General features: G+C 40.4%; 1 protein-coding gene and 1 pseudogene across 3 annotated transcripts in view; one reads left to right on the plus strand and one right to left on the minus strand.

Moving 5' to 3' along the window:
- The window catches only part of CREB5 (cAMP responsive element binding protein 5), a 416,133-nt gene that overhangs the window by 193,394 nt on the left and 204,529 nt on the right, over positions 1 to 18,210 (minus strand). The window lies entirely within an intron of this gene.
- Positions 5,445 to 18,210, plus strand: part of LOC113618507 (40S ribosomal protein S2 pseudogene) — a 50,876-nt pseudogene continuing 38,110 nt past the window's right edge.

The following is an 18,210-nucleotide window of genomic DNA, read 5'->3' on the forward strand; positions in this document are numbered from 1 at the left end:
TCACACCTCGATTTTCCTGTCTGTAAAATGGGCACCTTGTAGGATGGTTATGAGAATTGAGGGGTTAACACGGATAAAGCTTGGAACAAAGCCTGGGGTATAGTAAGCAGTCAATGAATATTAGCTAGTGCTTGTATCAAAAAGATCACCAGGAAATTTTAATTTTAGATTTGAATTCTTCCATACTTCAACAATTCCAAGTACTTTATATTAAAAATCATCCAATTCAGATATGGTAAAGCCAGTGGAGCCTTTGACAAAAAGTGATATTTAAAGGTAGAACTGAGTGTCATTCTTCATACACAGCAAAGGTCACTTATTCTAGCAATCTATGATAAGAATATACAGAAAATAATGAATCTGTACTATCATAAAATGGCTACTACATATTTTAGATATATAAAAACGCACTCGCAAAGAATGAACTAATAAAATGAGGAAAGACAATGATCTGTTAGAATATCACTATCGTAAACCTTCCCCAGAGGATGTAAGAAATTAGGTGAAGAAAAGGAGCATATGGTACTTAAGGACAACTTATACACGTTTTCAGTCTGACAACATCCAAAAAGACTCTAGCAGTAGTTATTTCACTAAAATGCATATACTTTTATAATTCCACAAAATTGTTTTGATTGCAATAGATTATCCTCTACGATGTTATGTCAGTTTAACAAAATGAGCAGCCAATAAGGAAGCTCTGGGTCAGTTTTCCCCACATGAGAAATGATGGCACATTTACCAGGGACGGCGGCCACAGAATAAACATGGCTGTCTCAAACATTCCTGATGACAAGGGAGAACTCTGCTTGCATGTTTTTTCGTACTAGCGCACATAACTTTTTTCCCCTGTGGATCTTCAGCGAGGCAAGGCAGTTGCCTTGGCTGTATGGAATTCAACAAACAGAAATGCATGACCAGTGACCACACACTTGCATCTGGATGAGGTTTTGGCTGACTGCGCTTTGGGATTTTAACACTAGCCACTAACAAGGATCCCCTCCTTTTTGACTATATAAGTCAACTCTGAGAGCCACGGGGTAGAGTGAATTTTTTTGGTAGCTTCTTCCATGTCTACCAAGCACTGAGAGCGTAGGTGGCACAGCCTGACTCTCTTGTCACCTGTACCTCTTGCAGTTGGAGGAACCAGAGTCTGGCCAGAAATCGGAAGGATGGGGGAGAGGGAGGACTTCAAGAGTGAAGTGAAACATTCTTTTTAGCATCCTAGTGACATGTGGGGGGGGAAATGGATACAGATATCTGACAGAATGACACAGAGGTCAAAAGCATGGCCTCAGCCTGGGCTTGAATCCAGCTCCATACCTACCAGCCCTGTAACTTTGGATTCATTTGCTTAACCTCCTTAAGCTTCATTTCTTCATTCTGTAAGTTGGGGAGATAGTAGTCTCTTCCTTACAAGGTAGTCATGGGAATGAAACAAGATGGTACTTATAAAATGCTTTATCTTGTAGTGTGTTTTAAAATCCTCCCAAAACTTCTATGAGGTAGATACTATTGTACTCATTTTGCTGATGGGAAACTGAGGCTCAGAGGCATTCTATAACTTGCCCACTGTCACCCAGCAGGTAAGTGGAGGGAGCTGGACACAAGCCCAGGATTTCTCTAAAGCTGGTGCTCATCACTACTGCTTTATGCTCTCATTGGCCCATATGGCAAAATCCCAGCAAGTTAGGACTAGGGGATTCTCAGCTCCACTGACCAGCCCTTCCTTTTAGAGTGAAGGAATAACATTAAGAACAGTTCAGTGATCAAGCTGAACTAACGTAAACTAAACTCAAGGGTAGAAGGCGGGTACAAGAAATCAATTCTAAAGACTCTTTCCCCAGCAGTGTTTCCTCTGTTGGTTCATATCCCCAGCAAGGAAGAGCACAGAGTAAATTGAGAAAAATGTTCAACCCAGATACTAAAATAACAATGATTGACTGGGGTAAGGCAGAAGTAGAAGGGTGAAGAAGGAGCCAGGTGGACCCTCTTTTTTTTTCAAAGCCTGTTAGTTTCGTTTCTAAAAATGTTAGTTGAATGTGGTATAAAATCCAACCTTTTTGAAAAGCAAACAAATTTGAGATTTCCAGACCCGTTGTTATTTATTAATTGTCCATTAAACACCTGTTGTTATCCATAAACAACAGGCCTTAGGCAAACCAAAGAACAATTAGCTTTTTCTAGTGTCAATAGAAAACTAGTCCACAAATTCCCAGCTGGTCTTCCCAGCTTCTGACATTGGCCTCAAATATACATACTCAAAAGTTCAGAAGAGAAACTTAAAATAAATGTTACTAAATGCTTGCTCCTTCTTTGGCTTCAGAATTCACACAAATGAGACCTGTAGAGTATAAAGGTTTTACTTATTTAACTGGCTTCAATATTCAATTTGCATTTATACATTGGTCTGTGTGTTTGAGAATGCTTCATCTATTTGTATGAATTTGATACTATCCAGTTTAGATTGAATACCTGTAGAGGGCAGCATGCCATATTTATTTAATGGACGGATACAGAATCCTTCCTAATGGTGGTGGTGGTTATCATCGTCATCACCATCATCATCACCATTATCATCACTGTTCCTATCATATTCCTGGGTTTTGATCTTAAAGAAAATTTCCATTACAAAGCCGCAAGGTAGGCGACGGGTATATAATCTTTCTCTTCTTTATGAAGATTGTGCTGATTATTTCCTGACATTATTTTACTTAAAATGCAGAAGGCTCTCCCACTTGCACACCACAAAAACTCCTCTCTTATGTAAGATGTTGGCATAAAATTCTGCCACTCTGCTATTTAAATAATTCAAAACATTTAAGACAACATGCAAAGGCCTATCACTAACAGAGAGCTGTGGGCAGAGGAGTCAAACAGAAAGTTCCTCACCAAGGTATGTTTTCCCTCACATTAGCCTGTGGTCTGACAAACACTCCCGGTTGAATCTGTTTCTTTAAGATTCTAAAAATAAATTGATCTGTAAGTGACTTTGCTGTAATACATACAGTGAGTCAGATCAAGGAGTAAGAGCCATTTATAGAACGTGAACTAAACACTGGCCTGAGACAACCATTTAACCCTCGCCAAACAGAGAAGTGGCATTTTGGATTGTACAGAGCTTGTTCTGCAAGGCTATTTTGAAACAGAAAGATTCTTTTATTATAACTTTGGCTAAAAATATTAGAATATGACCAGAGGCTACCACAAGGTCAAAACATTTGTTAACAGGACGAAATGTTACCAGTATAAGAGTGTGCAACTGTCCATGTATGAAATCTTGGGCACACTCAGGCCCAAACATATTATTAGCCATCCGTATTCATACATATCTAAGTAGAGACTGTATTTGGTGCAGAACAACAAGTTGTCATTCTACACATTCTCATATAAAGAAGCAGATGGGAGTATTTTGGCTTGCATTGTACAGTGGTTTGGAGTGGATTTGTGTGACCATAAATAAGTCATTTAACATCTCTGAGCCTCAATTTCTTCATCTATAAAATGGAAATAAGTACACTCCCTACCTCAAGACGTTGATGTGAAGATTAACTAAGAAAATGTATATAAAACACTCAGTACACATAATACAAGTTTAAGAAATGCCAGCTGTAATTCTGCTCTCTTCAGCCCCAGCTGTTATATAGGATGGTGCAGTCTCCCTCCTCTTTGGGTGCCCCTTCATTGCTAGAGTACATCTTCATAGTGTTGTAATAGCTGCCTTAGGGGAAAGTGTGATGACTACAAGTTGGTAAGGGTTTTCTTTCCCTTCCTGCATGGCTGATGTAATGAAGATCTTTAGGAGGATATATGATCGGAGGGAGGAAGGGTGTTGTGTGCGTGTGTGTGTGTGTGTGTGTGTGTGAGAGAGAGAGAGAGAGAGAGAGAAACAGAGAGAGAGAGAGAACGAATGTGTGTATGTGTACAAGAATTCACCTGGTGACAAGAGAAACTTGCCACTCTCCTCACCTGAGTTTCACACACAGGAAACATTCGACATTGCCTGCACACAGATCTCCAACCTCGCACACTGCAAAGAGCTGCACTGCAAGGAATATGACTTCATATCATAATGTTCATCACTGACCTCCACCCTGGTAATAAGATCCTTTTTGGCCCTTGTGCAGTTAGCATCCACCTGAGACTTCCTAACCATCTCCTCGATAGCAAATTGGCAGCAAGTATTAGGAAATTCCATGCTGGTATTTGGATGAGTCTTCTCCATTGACATCGTTTATTTAGATTACAGGCGCTTCCTCAATTATAACAATACATCAACCATTTCAGGTTTTTCTTTCACCTCCGGATACATGTTGCCCTTAATAAATGAAGCTGAAGTCAGAACACGTGCTGGTATGACGACACCATCCTGTCTTTCAGGTGTGGTTTCAGGGTCACACTGAACACTTGCGTCTGGAAGGCTGACTTCACAGCACAGCACGGCCACATTCTGCTACTCAGGGGGGTGAGATCATGGTGCTGGCAGGAATTTATCGGTCTTTTAAACGAATGGGGTTGAATTCAATCTACTGACCTTGATTGGGAGGCTAGTGATACAAGCTGTGTAAAATAAAACAAGACAAAATAAACAAGGGAAAACCACAGCGCATGCAGCCACTTGGTTCAGAAGTGACACTACTGAATTTGGTCTGTGAAGGTCTTGTCACATGAAAGCCTAGAAATAGCTATGACCTAAACATGGGGGTAGGAGACGACCCATTTAGAAATGAATGGACACATTCCATTGTGTTTGTATAGTGTTTAAAATCTATTTTGGAGCAAGGGGATATTGTAAATACTTTCCTTTGTTCATAACTATCATAACCCAAACTTTCTGGCTCTCGGCATTTTTCAGTAACCCTGCGTGCCAATAGTTTTTTACACACTGCCTGACAAGGCAAACATTATTCTACCAGAGACGCAGGATTCCCTGTGACCCCTCTGAATCTCCAGGGCCAGCCAAGACTAGATTGGACTTTCTGACTAATCCTAGTCAGGACATCTCTAGGGGCTGCCCTAGTCTCACTGCACAATTCCAAGGCCACTCAGTTCTGAGGGCCCTCAGGAGATGTTGCCATATTAGGCATGTGGAAATGTCCACACCATTCTGAAATTCTTTTGGAAATAGAGATTTAATATAACTTTTTCGATTAGCCTTCAATTCCAAATTTGGGACTAGACTTTAGGTGAGATTAATTCAGGGACTCCTCACTGGTTTTGTAAAATGTTAATGCCAGCAAGCATTCCTTCATCTTCAATAGTAACTGGATCATAGATTTTCATTTAATTCTCTCTTTTTCATTTGATTGTCTCTTTGGTTAATGGCATTTCTATAGCAGAGGACACAGCAATCTTCACAGACATCTCTTGACTCTAAAGTGGCTGGCTGGATAAGCATATTATTAAATGCAGGTTAATCTGTGGCCTCTTTCCTCTTCACCATGATGGCTCTGGATGACAATAAGGGGGGAGCCTGGGGCCAGGTATGGGAAAGTGAATGGTATAGGCATTTCCTGGATATATGGTTCCTAGTATCTCCATAATGCCAAATATAAATGGTAGTTAGAAACTGTTACCCTATGAACACCTTCATCACTTAAAGAAGATTCCTTCTGGAGACAATAATGATCTTTATTAGGTACCAGGCCTGCGTGAAGATCTGGTGATACCAAGACATGACCTTGGTGGGTGTGATTTCATAGGAAAAGTGGGATGTTCCTTTTAATAGTAGAATTCTTTAGTAGCACTGTTCACTAAGACACTTGGTATAAATGGAACCACCTCTTCCAAGTGGATTTAGTTATTGAAGAAATTAAAGGAATTCCCTCCAAGGTAGCTTTTCTCATCAGATGGCTCCAAAACAAAAACCTCAACAATCTTAGCATAAAGGGTTCAGGAATAGTGATTTTGGGCATTTCCAAAGAGTACTTCCTTCTATTTCTGCTACCTCAATAACAGAGACTAAATCAGAGACTTGGCATTGACTGCTCCACTGATCTATTAATTCTAAGTCTTTCACTGATTCAGTTCCAACTATATGTTTGATAGAGACAACTTTTATTTACTGTTTAAATCATACAGTAATCTAAGCAAACTCATCAGTTCAAGGATATTAAATCAAAATCTATTTACTATTGAGTAGGATTTAATTTAAGATGGAAGCTTTCTGGAGATCCAAATCTGGGGTTTAGTGAGACCATCCTATTCTAGAAATGATGTCAGAAGACTAGTTTGGGTGCTTACCTAGTAAGGCACCAGGGTCCTGTTATTAATAGATCTGTGCAAAATAATTTACCATGTTAATACCCTTTCTTCCTCCTATCCAATTATTCCGTATTGATGAATCTCTTATTTAAGCATTATCGAAAGGTCACTAGCCAGTGCTATATCTAATTCAAAAACGTATTATTAGGCTTATACCATAACAATTTTAAGAAATGACCAGTTCTGTGAGGATGATCTGAATAGCCATATTCATATTTTTTCCTATATTTAGAATCAGGGTCAGACCTTCTCAATTTTCAGGGCCATTTTTACTTTAAAATTTAAAAAATTTTACTTTATTGTTGTAAGAACACTTAACATAAGATATAACCGCTTAACAAATTTTTAAGTATATTATTACATTTTATTGCACATTATTATGTATTATTATTATTACACTTTATTATACATTGTTGTTGACTATTAGTACAATGTTGTACAGCAGGTCTCTAGAGCTTACTCATCTGGCTTGACTGACACTTCATGCTGGTTGATTAGGAACTCCCCTACGTCTCCTTTCTCTGAGCCCCTGGCAACCACCATTCCACTCTCTGATTCTACGAATTCAACTATTTTTGATACCTCATATAAACAGAATCCTGCTGTATTTGTCTTTCTGTGACTGGCTCATTTCACTTAACATAATAACTTCTTGGCCAACACATATGTGAAAAAATGCTCAATGTCACTCACTAATCATCAGGGAAATGCAAATCGGAACCACAATGAGATTAACACCTCACACCTGTCATGGCAGCTATTATCAAAAAAACCAAAGACAAGTGCTGGCACGGCTGTGGAGAAGTTGGAAACCCTGCACATTGTTGGTAGGAATATAGAATGGTGCAGCTTGATAGAAAACAGTACAGAAGTTCCGCTTACCTCAACATAATAAAGACCATATATGACAAACCTACAGCCAACATCGTTCTCAGTGGTGAAAAACTGAAAGCATTTCCACTAAGATCAGGAAGAAGACAAGGCTGTCCACTCTCACCACTATTATTCAACAGAGTTTTGGAAGTTTTAGCCACAGCAATCAGAGAAGAAAAAGAAATAAAAGTAATCCAAATCAGAAAAGAAGAAGTAAAGCTCTCACTGTTTGCAGATGACATGATACTATACATAGAGAATCCTAAAGATGCTACCAGAAAACTACTAGAGTTAATCAATGAATTGGTAAAGTAGCAGGATACAAAATTAATGCACAGAAATCTTTTGCATTCCTATACACTAATGATGAAAAATCTGTAAGAGAAATTAAGGAAACACTCCCATTTACCATTGTAACAAAAAGTTAATAAATAAAATACCTAGGAATAAACCTACCTAAGGAGATAAAAGACCTGTATGCAGAAAACTCTAAGACATTGATGAAAGAAATTAAAGATGATACAAATAGATGGAGAGATATAACATGTTCTTGGATTGGAAGAATCAACATTGTGAAAATGACTGTACTACCCAAAGCAATCTACAGATTCAATGCAATCCCTATCAAACTACCAACGGCATTTTTCACAGAACTGGAACAAAAAATTTCACAATTCGTATGGAAACACAAAAGACCCCAAATAGCCAAAGCAATCTTGAGAAAGAAAAACGGAGCTGGAGGAATCAGGCTCCCTGACTTCAGACTATACTACAAAGCTACAGTAATCAAGACAGCATGGTACTGGCACACAAACAGAAACATAGATCAATGGAACAGGTTAGAAAGCCGAGATAAACCCACGCACATATGGTCAACTTATTTTTGATAAAGGAGGCAAGAATATACAATGGAGAAAAGACAGCCTCTTCAATAAGTGGTGCTGGGAAAACCGGACAGCTACATGTAAAAGAATGAAATTAGAACACTCCCTAACACCATACACAAAAATAAACTCAACATGGATTAAAGACCTAAATGTAAGGCCAGACACTATAAAACTCTTAGAGGAAAACATAGGCAGAACACTCTATGACATAAATCACAGCAAGATCCTTTCTGACCCACAACCTAAAGAAATGGAATTAAAAACAAAAATAAACAAATGGGACCTAATGAAACTTCAAAGCTTTTGCACAGCAAAGGAAACCATAAACAAGATGAAAAGACAGCCCTCAGAATGGGAGAAAATATTTGCAAATGAAGCAACTGACAAAGGATTAATCTCCAAAATTTACAAGCAGCTCATGCAGCTCAGTATCAAAAAAACAAACAACCCAATCCAAAAATGGGCAGAAGACCTAAACAGACATTTCTCCAAACAAGATATACAGATTGCCAACAAACACATGAAAGGATGCTCAACATCACTAATCGTTAGAGAAATGCAAATCAAAACTACAATGAGGTATCACCTCACACCAGTCAGAATGGCCATCATCAAAAAATCTACAAACAATAAATGCTGGAGAGGGTGTGGAGAAAAGGGAGCCCTCTTGCACTGTTGGTGGGAATGTAAATTGATACAGCCACTATGGAGAACAGTATGGAGGTTCCTTAAAAAACTACAAATAGAACTACCATATGACCCAGCAATCCCACTACTGGGCATATACCCTGAGAAAACCATAATTCAAAAAGAGTCATGTACCACAATGTTCCTTGCAGCTCTATTTACAATAGCCAGGACATGGACGCAACCTAAGTGTCCATCAACAGATGAATGGATAAAGAAGATGTGGCACACATATACAATGGAATATTACTCAGCCATAAAGAGAAATGAAATTGAGTTATTTGTAGTGAGGTGGAGGGACCTAGAGTCTGTTATACAGAGTGAGGTAAGTCAGAAAGAGAAAAACAAATATCGTATGCTAACACATATATATGGAATCTAAAAAAAAAAAAAGAGGAATTGGTTCTGAAGAACCTAGGGGCAGGACAGGAATAAAGATGTTGACGTAGAGAATGGACTTGAGGACACGGGGAGGGAGAAGGGTAAGCTTGGACGGAGTGAGAGAGTGGCATGGTCATGTATACATTACCAAATGTAAAATAGATAGCTAGTGGGAAGCAGCTGCATAGCACAGGGAGATGAGCTCAGTGCTTTGTGACCTCCTAGATGGGTGAGATAGGGAGGATGAGAGGGAGACGCAAGAGGGAGGAGATATGGGGATATATGTATATGTATAGCTGATTCACTTTGTTATAAAGCAGCAACTAACAGATCATTGTAAAGCAATTATACTCTAATAAAGATGTTAAAAAGAAAACAGTACAGAAGTTCAAAAAAAAAAAAAAAAAAAAGAACTACCATATGATCCTGGAATTCCACAGCTGAGTTATTTATTCAAAAGAATGGAAATCAAAATTTCAAAGAGATTTTAGCACTCCATGTTCACTGCAGCATTGTTAGCAATAGCCATGATGTGGAAACAACCTAAATGTCCATCGACAGATAAATGGATAAAGAAAATATGGTGTATCCATGCTTAAAGAAGGGAATTCTATAATATGCAATTTTTTTCAGAAAAAGCTAACAATTTTTGAGCATTTACTATGCTAAATGCTCACTTGCATTATTTCATTTAATCCTCATAAACACCTATATCATTAATTATAATTATGTACCCATTTTTCAGGTGAGGAATTGCGGCCAAGAGCAGCTCAGTAATCTGCCTAAGGTCTCAGGACAGGAAGTGGTGGAACCAGCACTCAAGCCCAACTCTTCTGATTACAGATAAGTTCTGCTTTCCTCTGAGGCCCCCACACTCTTCACTACCTCACGATATTGTTTCCATTTGTCAAGATTTTTTTTTTTTTTTGCTGTACGCGGGCCTCTCACTGCTGTGGCCTCTCCCGTTGCGGAGCACAGGCTCCAGACGCGCAGGCTCAGCGGCCATGGCTCACCGGCCCAGCTGCTCCGCGGCATGTGGGATCTTCCCGGACCGGGGCACGAACCCGTGTTCCCTGCATCGGCAGGCGGACTCTCAACCACTGCGCCACCAGGGAAGCCCCATTTGTCAAGATTTAATTTCCTTGAAAGCAAATCTTTTCAAATCTAAAATATTTTCAAATCTTAAAAGTTTGACTTATTCTGAATTTTCTAGAAGAATCCATGAGAAGATTGCAAAAGTTGTTTCTCTTATCTATATAGATTAAATATATCCCTGGTTCAAACCATATGGGATGAATTACTGTACCATCTTAAAAGTTATTGTTTTGAAAATCTTCACTAAATCAAGTCCATTTTATTATAATAATGCCTAAATTATGCAGAAGCTTACAAACTGTTTTCAAATCTCATTTTTTAAAAAGTCTTGCATTGAAGTACAAGGATATGCTTTGAGGAGAAAACTACTGGCTAGAAACTGTAAAGGACAATAGTAACACACTACGTTTGTATGGTATGCTACAGTTTCACAGTAATTCTTGTAATCTTTTTTTAACATGAGACAGGCAGAAAGAGTTACTATTTGATACAGCTGAGGCTCAGAGAGGTACAACCACTAGCCCAAGGTCACACCTTTAGCCCATGACCACAATCCAGGTTTTCTAGTGCTGTGTCCAGTGCTGTTTCCCTATGAGCCTCTGTTCCCCACAAAACATGGAAACACCTTCTCCTTCCCAAGGTTTTCTACATTGTCATTCTGGAGAAAGAGAGGCAGGTTTAGATGTGTGGTTTCCTTACTGAAAAGGATGGTGTCTATCTCAATGTCGAACGACAGGGAAAAATAAGCAGGCACCAAACAATTTTCTCCTTAATAGCTCTCTCAAAATCTACCCAAGTGGGCTTCCCTGGTGGCACAGTGGTTGAGAGTCCGCCTGCCAATGCAGGGGACGCGGGTTCGTGCCCCGGTCTGGGAGGATCCCACATGCCGCGGAGCGGCTGGGCCCATGAGCCATGGCCACTGAGCCTGCGCGTCCGGAGCCTGTGCTCCGCAACGGGAGAGGCCACAGCAGTGAGAGGCCCGCGTACAGCAAAAAAAAAAAAACCTACCCAAGTTAGAGTAGGCCAAAGAGAGAGAAGGCATTTGTCCAGAAGAAACATTCGCCGTTGGGGAGCATTCCCTGGGATATCCAGGAATCCTCTTGGCTAGGTGAGTGGTAGATTTGGATAACCATTCTCTTCCAGAACCAGGCTATGGGCCACCTAGTGCAACCTTGGAGCCATGCTGGCTGAAATCAAATCCCACCTCTCCCACTTGCTAGCTGTGGTCCTTCGAGCAAGTTATATAACCCCTCTGTGCCTGTTTCCTTTGGCAGCAAAATGAGGACAACCACCATCTACCTTGCAGGACAATTTAGGGGCTTCCATGAGTTAAATGTAAAAAGTACTTAGGACAAGACTTGGCAATGTGCCTGATGAGAGCCATTATTTTTATTATCTTAATGAATGAGCCTCTCGATTTCTTTACATAGCTAGTGGGAATAATGACAAACCTGTAACAAGAATCAAATTGTATTAAGCCTTTGAAAGTTCCTTATAAATCATAAAATGCTCTGTGCATCTAGAGAATAACTGCTGTTGGGCTGAAGAGAAAGCTGCAATGTCTGAATTATACCTGCCTTCCTATTGCAAGGAATTTACCCTTTCTCCTCAAACTGAGAAAGAAAGTGATTTACATTATGATCCCTAGCCTAACCCCACTGGTAGCTTGTTAGGCAGGAATCAAATGGTTGAAGTTAGTGTCTAGCAAGGCGGGGTGTTTACCCAAGGCCTGGTGAGTCTCCATGTCTCAGGGGAGGCTCATGGAGATTTTGCTCACTGGGATGGGAGGCCTGGCCCAGCTGCGTGTGGCTGTGTCTGTGTATAGATCTAGAATCCAAGAGTCCTACTGGTCCTGCAGGATTACCTGGGCAAAGCCACAGGCCGCCTGGAGCCCTGAAAAGTGGGACAACTGCTAACTGTGGGTGGCTACTCAGGGGAGCCTAGAGTCCTTTCACCAGTCCTGAAATCAGAGTTGCATCTGACAGAGAAGAAGATGTGTTGATGCAGGGTAAAAAAAACAGAATGAAATGAATTTTTTCAGAGTTTGAGATGACATGTGATTTCTGACAAGATCGGTAGGAATGCAGTTGATACAAATGAAGGAAACATAAAAAAATATCTCCTCCTTTTCCTACAGCATCATGCTCTCACCCAGCGGCATACACACAGACTCCAAGCTCTAATGTCTTTAGGAAGACACGGATGCCAAGTGGGGACAGCTGTTCCCCACGCCCTTTCCTGGTTCACTGTGGATGCTCCATCCTGAATGCCTGCTGGCTTCTCCCAGTGCAGTTCTACCCAGTTTTCCAAGTACAGTTTCAATACCACCTCCTTTACTAGGCTGCCTCTCAAACTCCACCTAGAACTAACTGCTTCCTACCGTGTCCTCATAAAACTTCCATTTGGACCCCTTTCACGCAGAGCTATCAAAGTTTGCCTAGTTTCATAATGAGTTGTGCAAACTGTCTCTGCCTTTTGCTTATAAGGGACTGCTTCTTGTCATCTCTGTGTCAGGGTGACACCTACACCGCATGCTGCTCAAAAGAGTCACTCAATAAATATTCATCAAGTGAATAAATAAATATTTGTTGACAATAATTAACTTGAACTGAGAACTTCATGGCCTCCAAGAAAGGCTCCGAATTTGTTAAATGAAGCACTGCTCTTTTTTCCCCCTCTTATGCTTAAGGTTGTTTCATAACATCTCCTGCCAGGAACTGCTCCCATTATTAAATTAAGTGCCAGGGGAGCAGCAGCACCTTCTGTGACTAAGTACTGAGTGAAACTGTGATGACGCGAAGCCCCCATTTGCTCCTAATTTCAGAGGTGACAACTGTCGACTTTATTTTTGTGCTCCTTCTGTCACAAGCCAGTGTGATTCCAATGGTGGATTTTGGAATTGTGTTTTCTGCTTTCCTCCTTCTACTCACCCCCTCGACCTGAGCCACTCTGAATACGCATACCCAGAGAGGAATTTCAGGCGCACTAATGAGAAAGCAGAGTCCACATTTCCTATTTGGAACCTGGGACTGTGCTGAAACTAGATTTTGTGCTCCTAACCTGTACTCACTCATTAGTTGTACGGATGAGAGTTCTCTGCACAGAGAACTGAGGGACAGGTGGACAGGGAGTTTCGAAGTAGGATCGTTTTATTGTATTTTTCCTCTACAATTGGAGATTAACTTTGTCATGTAAACGATTAACGAGAGTTCTTCAGATGTTCCTCTGAATTGCTTTTCCCTCTCAGGGATATCGTTAAGCATCCCCTACACTGGCTCCCCTGTGGAGGCTTTCCATGGGTAAAATTCCAAATACAGTTCTCAAGTACATGGAATCATTCTTATGGATGATGTCAATAAAGACTTCCAAGGATTCCAGCATCCTGTCCTCAACTCTCTGAACTTCAGGCTGAGGCTTCAAGAATGGCACCCCCAGGAGATCCCCTAGAGGTTATTGCCCACAATGCCCACTCCCAAGCTTTAGACTTTATAGCGACTTAGATAGCATAAACCTTTGTTTAAAGAATAAAAATATAAATGAACTACTGAACTGATGGATGAATAAATGAAATAACACATTCTTAGAAATAACACTTAGCTCTTCATGGTCACTGGATCCTAAATATCCTGATGGGGACTTATATATTTTTTACCCTAAATGAAAATCATAAAATGTCTTAGCTGAAAGAGACCTTAGTGATAGACTACATACGATTTTTAAAAGCCATGGCCTCACTAATGAACTTATCTATGAAACAGAAACAGACTCATAGACATAGAGAACAAACTTGTGGTTGCCAAAGGGAAGGGGGGTTAGAGGAGGGATGGACTGGGAATTTGGGGTTAGTAGATGCAAACTATTATATGTAGAATGGATAAACAACAATGTCCTACTGTATAGCACAGGGAACTACATTCAATATCCTGTGATAAACCATAATGGAAAAGAATATGAAAAATAATATATATATATATATATCTGAATCACTTTGCTGTACAGCAGAAATTAACATGACATTGTAAATCAACTATACTTCAATAAAATAAAATTTTTTAAAAAAGTCATGGCTTGATTTGTTCAAACGAAATTAAGAAAAAACTGCTTCTCTGGTTGAAGTGTAGGTAGGGGCCTGGAACCTGCCAGCTCTAAGAAATTACGTAGCTTGTTCAACATCATACAGATCTCAGAGGTAGAGGCACGACTCCTGAGGTCCTGGCTTGGTTTTTCCTGCTGCATGCTACAGCCTTTTACTGGTGAAGGGTTGTTTCTGGGTACTTACTGGGTAAAAGGACATCTCTCTGACATTAAAATAAATGAGCCATAGACTGCAGGAAGTTTTGAACTGGACTTCCAGGTAGTCACATAGTTGAAGGTAGGTCCTCCTTACAGAAGTATTCCAGCTAATAAGTGAAGAAGGAATGACAGAAATAGACTTCACCATTTTGCAATCCCCGAAGATGTAATGGATCTAGGTGAGGATTGTCAATGACTGCCAGCATCCCAAAGAGAGACGAGCAGATTTTGGTGCCTCCTGACAGAAGTATCCCACATTGCCTATGAAGTACTCTTGCCAAAAAATTGAACTCGATGTTAAATGAAGTCTAGAAAGCCCGAATTACCAATTTATGAGAAATACAAGAAACAAAGGAACTAGTTAAACTGACACCATGAAAATGGAATCAACAATATTCACTTTGTACAAAACTCTACAAACTCTTCAACAAATAAATTTCAAGGCAAAACAAAAAAAAGGCGGGGGGAACAGATCTGTGATTTAAAAGCGTGCAAGAAGACATGTCAACCAATTTTAATGTACAGACCTTATTTCAGTCCCGATTAAAATAAAGGGCACTTATCTGGGAAAGCACCAAATGGCAGAGGTATACTCGTACTCCTGGGGTACTCCTGGCTGCAGCCACAGCCCAGCCCACATCACAGAGTTCAAGGAAGCAAGGCCGAGCTGGGCCACCTGATCAAGGACAGGGAGACCAAATCCCTGGAGGAGATTCCTCTCTTCTCCTTTCCCATCAAGGAATCTGAAATCACTGACTTTCTCCTGGGGATGTGCCTCAAGGATGAGGTTTTGAAGATTATGTCCATGCAAAAGCAGACCTACACTAGCCAGTGGACCAGGTTCTGTTGCCATCTGGGACTACTACGGCCATGTCGGTCTGAGTATTAAGTGCTCCAAGGAGGTTGCCAGGGCCATCCTAGGGGCCATCATCAAGCTCTCCATTGTCCCCGTGCGGCAATGCTACTGGGAGAAGAAGACAGGCAGGTCCCACACTGTCCCTGCAAGGCACCAGCCTCCATGCTGAGTGCCTCTTCCCACCCCCAGAGGCACTGGCATCATCTTGGCCTCTGCACTCAAGAAGTTGCTGCTGATGGCCAGTATGGATGACTGTCACACTTCGGCCAGGGGCTGCACTGCCAACCTGGGCAACTATGATGCCATCTCCAAGACTTACAGCTCTCTCACCCTGACCTCTGAAAAGAGACCGTGTTCACCAAGTCTCCCTATCAGGAATCCAGAGACATCTCCTACAGACTCACACCAGAGTCTCCCTGTAGAGAGCCCAGGCTCCACCTATGGCCACCACTGTAGCATTTTTATATAAGAAATATAAAGTGAATTAATTAATTTTAAAAAATAAAGGGCCAAAATCCTATGAAACAAACAAGGAAATTTGAAGGATATTTTAAAATATTTAGAAACTATGGGTAACTTCTTAGGTGAAAATATGGTATCATGGTTACTTTTCTTTAAAGAATACTTATCTTTCATACTTACATGCTGATATACTTATGGATAAAATGCTAGATATCTGGGATATGCTTCAAATAACCTTGGGAAAGGCTGGAAGTGGGTAGAGAAACGGATGAAACATGACCACTTGTGAGCTGATAATTGTTTAAGTTGGGTGGTAGGTTCATGCTGGGTCATTATCCTGATCTTTGTACTTACATAATATTTGAAATTTCTATAATTAAAATATTTAAGAAGTTTTGTTCACAATTATAACATAAGATAGTTTCGCTTAATTGTTTAAAAAAAATGCTGAAAGCCAGGAAGGGATTTCACATGAAGGTAAGAAGCTTTTGGAAATGCAGGTGTCCCTCATTATGACTGGAGCATGAGGAATCTCTCCGGAGTAACAACAAGAGTATCCAACCCTTTTCAATTGAAGCAAGACTAGACCAGGACAGCAAACCTGCTGGTGGTGAGCGTGGTATCTCACGAAAAAGGCATGGTCTCACTGACTTGGTCTTGGTCTCACCAAGTATATTATGAGTGACAGCAGCAGCCTAGCCTCTGTATGTTGTAACTAATCATAACAGGACATTAGGAAATTATATATTTTGCAATGTAATTAAAAGATCTTTCCATAACTGCAAGATTAAATCCCAAATGGCTAGCACAAATGACTGCCATCTGAACAAGCTTTGAAATGGCCAGGGTACTCACCCTCAAGACAGCATTCCTGAAGCAGATCAGAACGCTCCAGGCTCGCAAGAAGCCTCCCCGGATTCTAAGTTGCCCCCAAAGGATGCAGTGGCTTGCACATTGGCAAGTTTATCTATGACTCTAAGCCACTCCAAGGCCATTTGTAAATTACTCCTGGGGTAATTTACAAATATTGAGATTTGCTGACCTGAAGAAATAAAGATTTCCACAAATGCCTAATGCAGTCAGGCAGTCACTCACTGGCAAGATCTTGTGTGAATGTCATGAAGTCAAATATGTCATCAAGTATGACAGTTTCCAAAAGGGACCCAAGGTAGGTAATGATCAGTAATCAAGGGGTCAAATCAAAGTACATGGAGGGATCCCAAAGCTTACCTCTAACTTTGTCCTTCAAAAACCCAAATCCAATGGAGCAATCACCCTTCATTCTGTTCACATCAAGTTGAAGTGATCTTTTATTCTAGGAGTAATGGCTTGATGATTTGACACCCATGAGTCATAAGCAGCCCTTGTAAAAAGCCCAGTGACAATGTGTTAGCTCACATTTAAGCCTCAGCTGTGTTTCCCACTCTGTTCCCAGTAGTCTCCAACTTCTTTGAATCTAGGGTGGGGTTCTGGGCCCCGGCTCAATGAGCGGACTCAGTTTCAGACCAAATATATTGCAGTGAACCTTAAAAATTCACACATTTGCAATGAGACTTTCTTCAAGGGGAAAATACATTTTTAGTTATTTGGCCAAAACAAGCAAAATGCTCAAAATGTTGAAATGGTGAGGCCTCCACTATTTCATTACTGCTTTGCTGAGGCAAAGAAGTGAAGATATTTTTCTTTGTGGTTCCAGCAAGTAGGCATACATTTATCAATCAGGACACTCTACAATGGATGTCTAATCAGATATGCTAGTCCTCTGGGTAATTCCAAATTGCTGCATAGAAACTTTGGCTTCTTTTCTTTAATGACTGCATTTGGAGAATGAACTAAAATGGTCAAAATTTTCAATACATCTTGGAGAAGGGTTAAGCACAAAAGTCCTGTTAAACAATAATGGGATTTGTGTGTGAAACATGACACTCTTTGAACACTTTTGAGAAAGTTACTCTCCTCTTTCCCTTCCAACTAATAACAATTCAACATTATTTAACATAATCCTACTGACAGGTAATTTCTGACACGAAATTTATTACTGACTTGCCCTTTGAGGGCATGTTTCACTATTAATGTTTCCTTTTAAAAGCTATAGCATACATTAGATTCTCCTACAGCGTTTCCCCATGTTTTCCTTGGAAACCCCTACTTTCTGTGGTATTTTACATTACCCGAACCTGTTTTAATTCTGGATCCTTACACACACACACACGCACACGCGCACACACACACACCTCCTTTCCAGAAATATGTCCAGAAATATACTTAACGCTGAAACATTTTATTCTACAATTATTAGGCTTACCTAGAACTGAATAAACAACATTAGTAGAGCATAAATTTAAATTAGTTTCTCCTGTACCTAACTGGGTATGTGATTGACTGAGCTAGAGGGCTTGAATTCAACAGGAC

This window comes from Aethalodelphis obliquidens, unplaced genomic scaffold, assembly GCF_003676395.1.
Source record: "Aethalodelphis obliquidens isolate GAN/ISIS:26980383/991018 unplaced genomic scaffold, ASM367639v1 scaffold5, whole genome shotgun sequence".
Lineage (NCBI taxonomy): Eukaryota > Metazoa > Chordata > Mammalia > Artiodactyla > Delphinidae > Aethalodelphis > Aethalodelphis obliquidens.